The sequence below is a fragment of the Oryx dammah genome, unplaced genomic scaffold (assembly GCF_014754425.2).
Source record: "Oryx dammah isolate SB20612 unplaced genomic scaffold, SCBI_Odam_1.1 HiC_scaffold_1, whole genome shotgun sequence".
Classification (NCBI taxonomy): domain Eukaryota; kingdom Metazoa; phylum Chordata; class Mammalia; order Artiodactyla; family Bovidae; genus Oryx; species Oryx dammah.
The window spans coordinates 42,759,798-42,773,892 of NW_024070185.1; the positions used below are offsets into that span (position 1 = coordinate 42,759,798).

At 39.6% G+C, this 14,095-nt stretch overlaps 1 pseudogene; it reads left to right on the forward strand.

Moving 5' to 3' along the window:
- Nucleotides 1–304: 304 nt before the first annotated feature.
- Nucleotides 305–642, forward strand: LOC120868113 (annotated as a pseudogene).
- Nucleotides 643–14,095: the final 13,453 nt, after the last annotated feature.

Genomic DNA, 14,095 nt, shown 5'->3' on the forward strand with positions numbered 1-14,095 from the left:
GATGATCTGAGCAGGCAGCAGCTGGCCATGCGGTGAAGTGACCATTCACCTAGCTGGTGGCAATGAGTACCTGGCCAGATAGGAGCTGTGGTCTAGGACTATGGGGAGGGGAGCTGGCCAGGGCACAGATAGCTGAGCAGACACTGTGACATTTTCTCTCTCCTTATCTGTATGCAAAGCACTCATACTCTTCAGAATAACAGCTTTTGCCTGCACATTCTGGGTTTCTTTTCTAGTAGAATATAACAGAGTTGCAATTCTTCATGTGCCAGCCCTGAACTGAGTTAAAAAACTTCCAGCAGAGATGATAAAAATGACAAAATCCATAACTTTTCAAGGTTATCCACCAAACTGTCACTGAATTTCCTGCTGTATCCACTGCAAGGCTCATTTAGCATCATGCTGTATTGACTGTCCTTTCATGTTAGTCAATATCAAGCCCACCTCTTTAATTCTGGGTGCAATGTGGGCTGTGGCCCAGAAGACGACCAGCCCTCTCCCTGGTGAACATGTTGTAGTGGGTATCTATTGTGAATATTATAAAATCACTCTTGGTTGGAAATATGAACTTGCCTTTGCAAGCAGCAGCAATATAAGAGATGAAAGTTTATTACTGAGCTTGTGTTTGAAGACAATGGTTGAGAGTGAAAACTTTCCATTCTGAGTCCATTTTTGTGAAAGAGACGGTAAACAAGATGGAAACAAAGAAGTATGCTGGACGACAACATTTCTTTAACTTCAACTTTACAGACTAGCAGCAAATCTCATGACACTCTCTATGGTTTCTCTGGTTATTCTCGGATAAGATAGCACCTTCTTGTATTAATATATATCCCCTCATTTATGAAACTATGTCTAAAGTTCCTAATGAACTTTAAAATAAAAAAACACGTTTGAGAGAAAGAATGAACTGATGCTTCATCCATCAACTATCTTTCTTTAAGCTGTTTTTTTAATGAAGAATTTGGTTATGCATGAAAATGCCTATGGGGGCTTCCCCAGTGGCTCAGAGGTAAAGAATCCTCCTGAAATGCAGGAGATAAATGCCTTTACTAATGTTCAGCAGATAAAATGATAATTTCTAAAGAATATTGGAACGAAGTCTCTTTTATATAAAAATGTTTCACCTCTACCCTTTGTTAAAGGCAATGAAGTGTTGTAATTCATACAACAAAAGCTGCAAACGCTGTAAATTAAATGGGTATTCATCTTGGAGATTAATTGTTAAAGTTACAGTGCTCACTTAAGTACTTTTCAGGATCTATCACTAAATTTATGCATCAGTGTTTTTAGTTTTGCTCAAAAACCAAGAAACTCACAGTTTTATGCAGGCTGTTAATGGAGATATGTGTCAAGTTGTAATATCTTGTTTCTTTAAGCAATGAGGTACACTATCTAAAAAGCAAGTGAACTAACTGTTATAAATGACGGCCTACATAGAAAGATGCATTCATTATTTAACAAATGTTTGTCTCTTGTTCAGTTACTGAAATTGGAAATTGTACCTTTAATGGTGAAGTCATTCAGTCATGTCTGACTCTTTGCAACCCCATGGACTGTAGCCTACCAGGCTCCTCCATCTATGGGATTTTCCAGGCAAGAATACTGGAGTGGGTTGCCATTTCCTTCTCCAGGGGATCTTCCCAATCCAGGGATCAAACCCTGGTCTCCCACATTGCAGGCAGACACTTTACCATCTGAGCCACCTCTAATGGTAGCAGTAACTTAAACATCAACAGATTATTTTATGACTGGTTCAATGAAGAGTTCAGAGTCTACAATTTACTTTTAATAATTAGTTTTGCAAATCAAAGTTGCTAGAACCAAAAGGAAAACTAAATAGCCTACACTTTATTAAATTCTTTTTCAAATGGTTAAAACTACAAGATAGGTTTTGAAGTTCTAAGTGAATTGATATTTGATTTTTGGATTCGTTTTTTTAAACTGAATTGGGAAGTTTTCCCTTTTCCTTCCTTCTTACTAGAAGAGAATCTGTAAACTTGGGACTGTTTCTTCTTCAAGTAATTACTAATAGTCAAACTCAGAGAAGCCATCTGAGCCTGGAGTTTTGAGTGTAAATTATCAATTACTGATGTTTTAAAAATTCTTGTAACATTCTTCAGATTTTCTTAAGTTGCGTAATTCTAGTAGGTTTTCCATTTCATCTAAATTTGGTACTTTTGCATTTCTAGTAACTTGCCTATTTCATCTAAATTTTCTTATGTATTGTCATACGTTATTCATAATATTTTTATGTCATTTAATGCCTGTAGGATACACAGTGAGATCTCATTTTCATCACTCCCTTTTCGTTGTTCAATTTTGCCAAAGTGTTTATTATTAATTATTCAATGAGCTTCAGTTCAGTTCAGTTCAGTAGCTCAGTCGTGTCCGACTCTTTGCAACCCCATGAATCACAGCACGCCAGGTCTCCCTGTTCATCACCATCTCCCGGAGTTCACTCAGACTCACGTCCATCGAGTCTGTGATGCCATCCAGCCATCTCATCCTCGGTTGTCCCCTTCTCCTCCTGCCCCCAATCCCTCCCAGCATCAGAGTCTTTTCCAATGAGTCAACTCTTCTCATGAGGTGGCCAAAGTACTGGAGTTTCAATGAGCTTGGGGCTTCAATAATCTCTATTGTACATTAGGAAATGTTTTCATTAATATCCACTCTAATTTTATTATTTTTCTTCTGAGTTTCATTTGCTGTTCTTTTTTCCCCTAACTTATTATGCTTAACCATTTATTTTAATAGATGCTTAGTTCACTTACCTTTAGTTTTTTTCTCTTATATGCATCTAAGGCCATAGACTTTCCTTTAAACAGAGCTTTAGCTGTGTCCCACAAAATATCATATCAAAATGTCCTATTTTCATTTTCATTTAATTGAAAATATTTTCTAATTTATATTGTGATATCTTCTTTGTCCCACAGATTTTTAGAAGTATACTACTTAGTTGTCATTTATTTAGGACTTTTCTGTTTTTATTTATGAATTTCTTTTCACTGGTTTAAATAACACAATCCGTATAATTTTAATCTTTAAAATTTGTTGAGATTCATTTATTTTATGACATAGCATATGTTCGACTTTGAATTTTTCAAGTGTATTTAGAAAAAACATGGATTTTGCAGCTATTGGGTACAGTGAAGGATAGGCCTATTCTGTCATTTTTCATTGTATTGCTCGAATGTTTTATATCTGTATTGAACTTTTTAATTGTTCTATAAGTTACTAAGAAAAAAGTTTATTAAAAATTTCCCCCTGTGATGGTGAATTTGACTCTTTCTCCTTGATTGTGTCATTTTTTGCTTTTAATATTTTGAAGTTAAATTATTAGATATATGTAAGTTTAGAATTACTATAGCCTGGTGAATAAACTGTTTATCATTATCAACATTCTTCTGTATCTTTTTGCTTTAAAATAAACTTTCTACTTGTACTTCATTAGTTCACCTGTTCTGTGTTCTGGGTTTATACTTTCTTGCCTTCTATTAGGTTAAGTGGTTTGTTTTATTCAGTTTTTTCTCTTCATTATGTTAGTTTATATACATACATTCTTTTGTCATTGGTTTAATGATTACCTTAGCGATTACAGCTTTGACATCTTAAAATCTTTTATCACTTCTCAACACAAAGCCTTTAGAACACCTCAACTCTATTTACTACCCACTTGACAGAGAGATGGGAATACCAGACCACCTGACCTGCCTCTTGAGCAATCTGTATACAGGTCAGGAAGCAACAGTTAGAACTAGACATGGAACAACAAACTGGTTCCAAATAGGAAAAGGACTATGTCAAGGCTGTATGTTATCACCCTGCTTATTTAACTTATATGCAGAGTACATCATGCAAAATGCTGGGCTGGATGAAGCAGAAGCTGGAATCAAGACTGCCAGGAGAAATATCAATAACCTCAGAAATGCAGATGACACCATCCTTATGACAGAAAGTGAAGAAGATCTAAAGAGCCTCTTGAGGAAAGTGAAAGAAGAGAGTGAAAAAGTTGGCTTAAAACTCAACATTCTGAAAACTAAGATCATGGCAGCCAGTCCCATCACGTCATGGCAGAGATGGAGAAACAGTGAAAACAGTGTCAGACTTTATTTTGGGGGGGCTTCAAAATCACTGGCAATGGTGATTGCAGCCATGAAATTAAAAGATGCTTACTCCTTGGAAGAAAAGATATGACCAACCTAGATAGCATATTAAAAAGCAGAGACATTATTTGCCAACACAGGTCCATCTAGTCAAGGCTATAGTTTTTCCAGTAGTCATGTATCAATGTGAGTTGGACTATAAAGAAAGCTGAGCGCTGAAGAAGGGATGCTTTTGAACTGTAGTGTTGGAGAAGACTCTTGAGGGTCCCTTGGACTGCAAGGATATCCAACCAGTCCATCATAAAGGAAATCAGTCCTGAATGTTCCTTGGAAGGACTGATGTTGAAGCTGAAACTCTAATACGTCAGCCACCTAATGCGAAGAACTGACTCACTGGAAAACACCCTGATGCTGGCAAAGATTGAAGGCGGAAGGAGAAGGGGACAACAGAGGAGAGATGGTTGGATAGCATCACCGAATCAATGGACATGAGTTTGAGTGAACTCCATGAGTTGGTGATGGACAGGAAGGCCTGGCATGCTGCAGTCCATGGGGTCGCAAAGAGTCAGACACAACTGAGCGACTGAACTGAACTGAAATGACAGATATTTTAATTATATATGTATCTTTATGTCTCCTTCAGTTTTGAAAGATATTTTTTAAATTAATTTATGTTTTAATGAAGTATAATTCTTTACAGAATTTTGCTGTTTTCTCTCAAACCTCAACATGAATCAGCCATAGGTATACATATATTCCATTCCTTTTGAAGCTCCCTCCCATCTCCCTCCCCATCCCACTCCTCTCGGTTGATACAGAACCCCTGTTTGAGTTTCCTGAGCCATACAGCAAATTCCAGGTGGCTATCTATTTTACATATGGTAATCTAAGGTTCCATGTTACTCTTTACATACATCCCACCATCTCCTCCCCTCTCCCCATGTCCATAATTCTATTCTCTATGTCTGTTTCTCCATCGTTGCCCTGTAAGTAAATTCTTCAGTACCATTTTTTTCCTTCTTTTTTTTTTATTATTTCATTTTATTTTACTTTCAGTATTTTAGAATATGGTATTTATCTGTTGAGGTCCTTTAATGGACTGGAACCGGTGGTCCGGAGTTGACCAATACGAAAGTAAAGGAGAGAGAAAGAGGCTGATATTCCTTGGTTTACGCAGAAAGTCAATAAAGCCCCTGGCATGGGGCTGGCTCTGTTCACAAAGGCCTCAGGCACCCTCTTGATGGGGTGAAGACGAGAGCACCTTCTCAAGAGGGTCTTAGAAGCAGGGCAGGAAAGTGAACCCAGAGGACCTCTGTGCTCCAGGGGATCAGCCTGAAAAAGAGAGAGAGAGAGAGAAAGCAAGACACAGGGACCAAAGCTCTGATGGAGCAGAGGTGTTTTATTCAACATTGTGTGAGTATTTATACTGTCTTACAAGGCAGCTATTTTCAGCAGAGATAAAATCAAAACTTACAAGTTATCAAGGAAACATGAGGTCATCCATATGAAAGAGAGAGGGTTATAAATAATCACTTTTACCATATGGTTCATAAAAAGGAAGAGGGTACTTATCACCATAAAGAAAAACTAATGAAGGAAATGCCTGGATTCCTCAGCCCCCGGGAGAGGCTTGCCTCCCCTCTTAATTCCTGAATATTCAGGAATTAATAAGGAACAGAGAATTCCTGACAGATCCAAAACAGCACACAGGAAGCCTCCTGTTAAATGCTTCCTGACATTTATCTTTCTCTTTCTGATTATACTCTGTATAATAGGTTCTAGATTAATCCACCTCATCAGAACTGACTCAAATGTGTTCCTTTTTATGGCTGAGTAATATTCCATTGTGTATATATACCACAACTTCTTCATCCATTCATCTGTCGATGGACATCTAGGTTGCCTTCATATTCTAGCTATTGTAAATAGTGCTGCAATGAACAAGGGGATACATTTGTCTCTTTCAATTTTGGTCTCAGGGCATATGCCTAGGAGTGCAATTACTGGGTCATATGGTGGTTTTATTCCTAGTGTTTTAAGGAATCTCCATACCATCTTCCATAGTGGCTGTATCAGTTTACATTCCAACCAACAGTGCAGGACATTCCCTTTTCTCCACACCCTCTCTAGCATCTATTGTGTGTAGACTTTATGATGAGGGCCATTCTGACTGGTGTGAGATGATATCTCATTGTAGTTTTGATTTGCCTTTCTCTCATAATGAGCGGTGTTGAGCATCTTTTTCATGTGTTTGTTAGCCATCTGTATGTCTTCTTTGGAGAAATGTCTGTTTAGGTCTTTTTCCCACTTTTTGATTGGGTTTTTTGCTTTTCTGATATTGAGTTGTATGAGCTGCTTGTATATTTTTGCAATTTATCCTTTGTCAGTTGTTGCATTTGCTATTATTTTCTTCCATTCTGAGGACTGTCTTTTTACCTTGCTTATAGTTTCCTTTGCTGTGCAAAAGCTTTTAAGTTTAATCAGGTCCCATTTGTTTACTTTTGTTTTATTTCCATTACTCTAGGAGGTGGGTCATACAGGATATTGCTTTGATTTATGTCATCAAGTGTTCTGCCCATGTTTTCCTCTAAGAGTTTTATAGTTTCTGGTCTTACATTTAGGTCTTTAATCCATTTCGAGTTTATCTTTATGTATGGTGTTAGAAAATGTTCTAATTTCATTCTTTTACATGTAGCTGTCCAGTTTTCCCAGCACCACTTATTGAAGGGGCTCTCTTTCTCCCATTGTATATTCTTGCCTCCTTAGTCAAAAATAAGGTACCCATAGGTGCATGGTTTTTTTTCTGGGCTTTCTATCTTGTTCCATTGATCTATGTTTCTGTTTTTGTGCCAGTACCATACTGTCTTAATGACTGTAACTTTGTAGTATAACCTGAAGTCAGGAAGCTTGATTCCTCCAGCTCCATTCTTATTTCTCAAGACTGCTTTGGCTATTCGGGATCTTTTGTGTTTCCCTAGTTCTGTGGAAAATGCCATTGATAATTTGATAGGGATTGCATTAAATCTGTAGACTGCATTTGGTAATATAGTCATTTTCACAATATTGTTTCTTCCAACACAGGAACGTCAACTATCTCTCTGTTTATGTCCTCTTTGATTTCTTTGATTAGTGTCTTATAATTTTCTGGTCTCCTTAGGTAAGTTTATTCCTAGACATTTAATTCTTTTTGTTGCAATGGTGAATGGGATTGATTCCTTAATTGCTCTTTCTGATTTTTCATTGTTAGTATATAGAGTTAGTGATTTCTGTGTATTGATTTTGTATCCTGCAACTGCTAAATTCACTGATTAGCTCCAGTAATTTTCTGATACTATCTTTAGGGTTTTCTATGTACTGTATCATGTCATCTGCAAACAGTGAGAGTGTTACTTCTCCTCTTCCAATCTGGATTCCTTTTATTTCTTTCTCTTCTCTAATTGCTGTGGCTAGGACCTCCGGAACTATGTTGAATAACAGTGGTGAAAATAGATACCCTTGTCTTGTTCCTTATCTTAGGGGGAATGCTTTCAGTTTCTCACCATTGAGAACAATGTGTGCTGTAGGCTTATCATATATGGCCATTACTATGTTGAGGCACTTCAAAAGTAGATTAAAATTTTAAAGAGTTTGAATCATAAATAGGTGCTGAATTTTGTCAAAGGCTTTTTCTGCATATATTGAGATTATCATATGTCTTTTATCTTTCAATTTGTTAATACAGTGTATCACATTGATTGATTTGTGTATATTGAAGAATCTTTGCATTCCTGGAATAAACCCAACGTGATTATGGTGTATGAGCTTTTTGATGTATTGCTGAATTCTGTTTGCTTAAATTTTGTTAAGGATTTTTGCATCTATGTTCATCACTGATATGGCCTGTAGCTTTCTTTTCGTGTGTTGTCTTTGTCTGGTTTTGGTATCAGGGTGATGGTGGTCTCACAGAATGAGTTTGGAAGTGTTCCTCCCTCTGCAATTTTTTGAAAGAGTTTTAGAAGGATAGGCATTAGCTCTTCTGTAAATGTTTGATAGACTTCTGTGAAGCCATCTGGTCCTGGGTTTTTTTTTGGGGGGGGGGGGATTTTTGATCACAGCTTCAAAGCAATTTTAGTGCTTGTAATTGGGTTGTTCATAAATCCTATTTCTTCCTGGTTCATTCTTGGAAGATTGAACTTTTGTAAGAATCTGTCTTCCAGGTTATGCATTTTATTGCCATATAGTTGTTCATAATGGTCTCTCATAATCCTTTGTATTTATGCAGTGTCTGTTGGAACCTCTTTTTCATTTCTAATTTTGTTGATTTGACTCTTCTTTTTTTCTTGATGAGTCTGGCTAAAAACCTGTCAATTTTGTTTATCTTCTCAAAGAACAAAGCTTTCAATTTTATTAATCTTTACTATTGTTTATTTCATTTCTTTTTCATTTATTTCTGCTGGAATCTTTATGATTTCTTTACTTCTACTAACTTTGGTTATTTTGTTCTTCTTTTTCCAGTTGTTTTAGGTGTAAAGTTAGGTTGTCTATTCAATGTTTTTCTTGAGGTAGGATTGTATTGCCATAAACTTCCCTCTTAGAACTGCTTTTGCTGCATCCCATAGGGTTTGAGTTGTCGTGTTTTCATTGTCATGTATTTCTAGAAATTTTTTTATTTCCCTTTTGATTTCTTTAATAACCTGTTGGTTATTTAGAAACGTGTTGTTTAGTCTCCATGTGTTTGTGTTTCTTATACATTTTTTTCTTGTAATTGTTATCTAGTCTCATAGCATTGTGGTCTGAGAAGATGCTTGATATGATTTCAGTTTTTTTAAGTTCACTGAGGCTTGATTTGTGATCTATCCTGGAGAATGTTCCATGTGCACTTGAAAAGGAGGCGTATTCTTCTGCATTTCATGGAATGTCCTGAAGATATCAATGAGATCCATCTCATCAAATGTATCATTTAAGACTCATGTTTCCTGTCATCAAGACAGTATGGTACTGGCACAAAGACAGAAATAGAGATCAATGGAACAAATTAGAAAGCCCAGAGATAAATCCACACACCTATGGACACCTTATCTTCGACAAAGGAGGCAAGAATATACAATGGATTAAAGACAATCTCTTTAACAAGTGGTGCTGGGAAAACTGGTCAACCACTTGTAAAAGAATGAAACTAGAACACTTTCTAACACCATACACAAAAATAAACTCAAAAGGGATTAAAGATCTAAATGGTAAGATCATAAACTATAAAACTCCTAGAGGAGAACATAGGCAAAAACACTCTCCAACATAAATCACAGCAGAATCCTCTATGACCCACCTCCCAGAATACTGGAAATAAAAGCAAAAATAAACAAATGGGATCTAATTAAAATTAAAAGCTTCTGCACAACAAAGGAAACTATAAGCAAAGTGAAAAGACAGCCTTCAGAATGGGAGAAAATAATAAATGAAGCAAATGACAAACAACTAATCTCAAAAATATACAAGCAACTCATGCAGCTCAATTCTAGAAAAATAAACGACCCAATCAAAAAATGGGCCAAAGAACTAAATAGACATTTCTCCAAAGAAGACATACAGATGACTAACAAACACATGAAAAGATGCTCAACGTCACTCATTATCAGAGAAATGCAAATCAAGACCACAATGAGGTACCATTTCACACCAGTCAGAATGGCTGCAATCTGAAAGTCTACAAGCAATAAATGCTGGAGAGGGTGTGGAGAAAAGGGAACCCTCTTACACTGTTGGTGGGAATGCAAACTAGTACAGCCACTCTGGAGAACAGTGTGGACATTCCTTAAAAAACTGGAAATAGAACTGCCTTATGACCCAGCAATCCCACTGCTGGGCATACACACCAAGGAAACCAGAATTGAAAGAGACACATGTACCCCAATGTTCATCGCAGCACTGTTTATAATAGCCAGGACATGGAAGCAACCTAGATGTCCATCAGCAGATGAATGGATAAGAAAGCTGTGGTACATATACACAATGGAGTATTACTCAGCCATCAAAAAGAATACATTTGAATCAGTTCTAATGAGATGGATGAAACTGGAGTTGATTTTACAAAGTGAAGTAAGCCAGAAAGAAAAACACCAATACAGCATACTAACAGCCGGCCGGCACACTAAGCACAGAAGGCTGCGAGGGCAGGCCAGCGGACTAAGCTCAGCCGAGAGGAGCTACCCCACGTCCGAGGTCAGGGGCAGCGACCTAGAGTGCCAGGCTGCGACGGCGCAAGAACGGCCGAGAGGAGCTACCCTGCGTCCAAGGTCAGTGGTAGCCGGCAGGAGCTAGCCTGCATCTGAGGTCAGGGGCAGCCGGGAGGAGACACCCCGCGTCCAAGGTCAGGGCTGTGGCTGGGAGGAGCTACCCAGCATCCGAGGCCAGTGGCGGCTGGGAGGAGACACCCCGCATCCGAGGTCAGGGGCAGCCGGGAGGAGACACCCCGCGTCCGAGGTCAGGGGCGGCCAGGATAAGCCACCTCTCGCCCGAGGCCAGGGGCGGTGACCCTGAGGAGCCACCCCGAGCCCAAGGCCAGGGGCGGCAGCTGGGAGGAGCAACCTGGGGAGCAGTGGCTGCACAGGCACAGGAAGGCCTAGAAGAGCTATCCCATGTTGAAGGTCAGGAACAGCGGCGATAAGGAGATACCCCTCATCCAAGGTAAGGAGCAGAGGCTGTGCTTTGCTGGAGCAGCCATGAAGAGATACCCCACGCCCAAGGTAAGAGAAACCCAAGTAAGATGGTAGGTGTTGCAAGAGGGCATCAGAGGGCAGACACACTGAAATCATACTCACAGAAAACTAGTCAATCTAATCACACTAAGACCACAGCCTTGTCTAACTCAATGAAACCAAGCCATGCCTGCAGGGCAACCCAAGACGGGCGGGTCATGGTGGAGAGGGCTGACAGAACGTGGTCCATTGGAGAAGGGAATGGCAAGCCACTTCAGTATTCTTGCCTTGAGAACCCCATGAACAGTATGAAAAGGCAAAATGATAGGATACCAAAAGAGGAACTCCCCAGGTCATTAGGTGCCCAATATGCTACTGGAGATCCGTGGAGAAGTAACTCCAGAAAGAATGAAGGGATGGAACCAAAACAAAAACAATACCCAGTTGTGCATGTGACTGGTGATAGAAGCAAGATCTGATGCTGTAAAGAGCAATATGGCATAGGAACCTGGAATGTCAGGTCCATGAATCAAGGCAAATTGGAAGTGGTCAAACAAGAGATGGCAAGGGTGAACATTGACGTTCTAGGAATCAGCGAACTAAAATGGACTGGAATTGGGTGAATTTAACTCAGATGACCATTATATCTACTACTGCGGACAGGAATCCCTCAGAAGAAATGGAGTAGCCATCATGGTCAACAAAAGAGTCCGAAATGCAGTACTTGGATGCAATCTCAAAAACGACAGAATGATCTCTGTTCATTTCCAAGGCAAACCCTTCAATATCACAGTAATCCAAGTCTATGCCCCAACCAGTAACGCTGAAGAAGCTGAAGTTGAACGGTTCTATGAAGACCTACAAGACCTTTTAGAACTAACACCCAAAAAAGATGTCCTTTTCATTATAGGGGACTGGAATGCAAAGGTAGGAAGTCAAGAAACACCTGGAGTAACAGGCAAATTTGGCCTTGGAATGCAGAATGCAGCAGGGCAAAGACTAATAGAGTTTTGCCAAGAAAATGCACTGGTCATAGCAAACACCCTCTTCCAACAACACAAGAGAAGACTCTACACATGGACATCACCAGATAGTCAACACCGAAATCAGATTGATTATATTCTCTGCAGCAAAAGATGGAGAAGCTGTATACAGTCAACAAAAACAAGACCAAGAGCTGACTGTGGCTCAGATCATGAACTTCTTATTACCACATTCAGACTGAAATTGAAGAAAGCAGGGAAAACCGCTAGACCATTCAGGTATGACCTAAATCAAATCCCTTATGATTATACAGTGGAAGTGAGAAATAGATTTAAGGGCCAAGATCTGATAGATAGAGTGCCTGATGAACTATGGAATGAGGTTCGTGACATTGTAGAGGAGACAGGGATCAAGACCATCCCCATGGGAAAGAAATGCAAAAAAGCAAAATGGCTGTCTGGGGAGGCCTTACAAATAGCTGTGAAAAGGAGAGAAGCAAAAAGCAAAGGAGAAAAGGAAAGATATAAGCATCTGAATGCAGAGTTCCAAAGACTAACAAGAAGAGATAAGAAAGCCTTCCTCAGTGATCAATGCAAAGAAATCAAGGAAAACAACAGAATGGGAAAGACTAGCGATCTCTTCAAGAAAATTAGAGATACCAAGGGAATTTCATGCAAAGATGGGCTCGATAAAGGACAGAAATGGTATGGACCTAACAGAAGCAGAAGATATTAAGAAGAGGTGGCAAGAATACACGGAAGAAATATACAAAAAAGATCTTCACGACCCAGATAATCATGATGATGTGATCACTAATCTAGAGCCACACATCTTGGAATGTGAAGTCAAGTGGGCCTTAGAAAGCATCACTATGAACAACGCTATTGGAGGTGATGGAATTCCAGCTGAGCTATTTCAAATCCTGAAAGATGATGCTGTGAAAGTGCTGCACTCAATATGCCAGCAAATTTGGAAAACTCAGCAGTGGCCACAGGACTGGAAAAGGTCAGTTTTCATTCCAATCCCAAAGAAAGGCAATGCCAAAAAATGCTCAAACCACACAATTGCACTCATCTCACACGCTAGTAAAGTAATGCTCAAAATTCTCCAAGGCCAGGCTTCAGCAATATGTGAACCACGAACTCACTGATGTTCAAGCTGGTTTTAGAAAAGGCAGAGAAACCAGAGATCAAATTGCCAACATCCGCTGGATCATGGACAAAGCAAGAGAGTTCCAGAAAAACATCTATTTCTGCTTTATTGACTATGCCAAAGCCTTTGACTGTGTGGATCACAATAAACTGTGGAAAATTCTGAAAGAGATGGGAATACCAGACCACCTAACCTGCCTCTTGAGAAATCTGTATGCAGGTCAGGAAGCAACAGTTAGAACTGGACATGGAACAACAGACTGGTTCCAAATAGGAAAAGGAGTATGTCGAGGCTGTATATTGTCACCCTGCCTATTTAACTTCTATGCAGAATACATCATGAGAAACGCTGGACTGGAGGAAACACAAGCTGGAATCAAGATTGCCAGGAGAAATATCAATAACCTGAGATATGCAGATGACACCACCCTTATGGCAGAAAGTGAAGAGGAGCTAAAAAGCCTCTTGATGAAAGTGAAAGAGGAGAGTGAAAAAGTTGGCTTAAAGCTCAACATTCAGAAAATGAAGATCATGGCATCTGGTCCCATCATTTCATGGGAAATAGATGGGTAAACAGTGGAAACAGTGTCAGACTTTATTTTGGGGGGCTCCAAAATCACTGCAGATGGTGACTGCAGCCATGAAATTAAAAGACACTTACTCCTTGGAAGAAAAGTTATGACCAACCTAGATAGCATATTCAAAAGCAGAGACAGTACTTTGCCGACTAAGGTCCGGCTAGTAAGGCTATGGTTTTTCCTGTGGTCATGTATGGATGTGAGAGTTGGACTGTGAAGAAGGCTGAGCGCCAAAGAATTGATGCTTTTGAACTGTGGTGTTGGAGAAGACTCTTGAGAGTCCCTTGGACTGCAAGGAGATCCAACCAGTCCATTCTGAAGGAGATCAGCCCTGGGATTTCTTTGGAAGGAATGATGCTAAAGCTGAAGCTCCAGTACTTTGGCCACCTCATTCGATGAGTTGACTCATTGGAAAAGACTGATGCTGGGAGGGATTGGGGGCAGGAGGAGAAGGGGACAACCGAGGATGAGATGGCTGGATGGCATCACGGACTGGATGGACATGAGTCTGAGTGAACTCCAGGAGATGGTGATGAACAGGGAGGCCTGGCGTGCTGTGATTCATGGGGTCGCAAAGAGTTGGACACGACTGAGCACTGAAC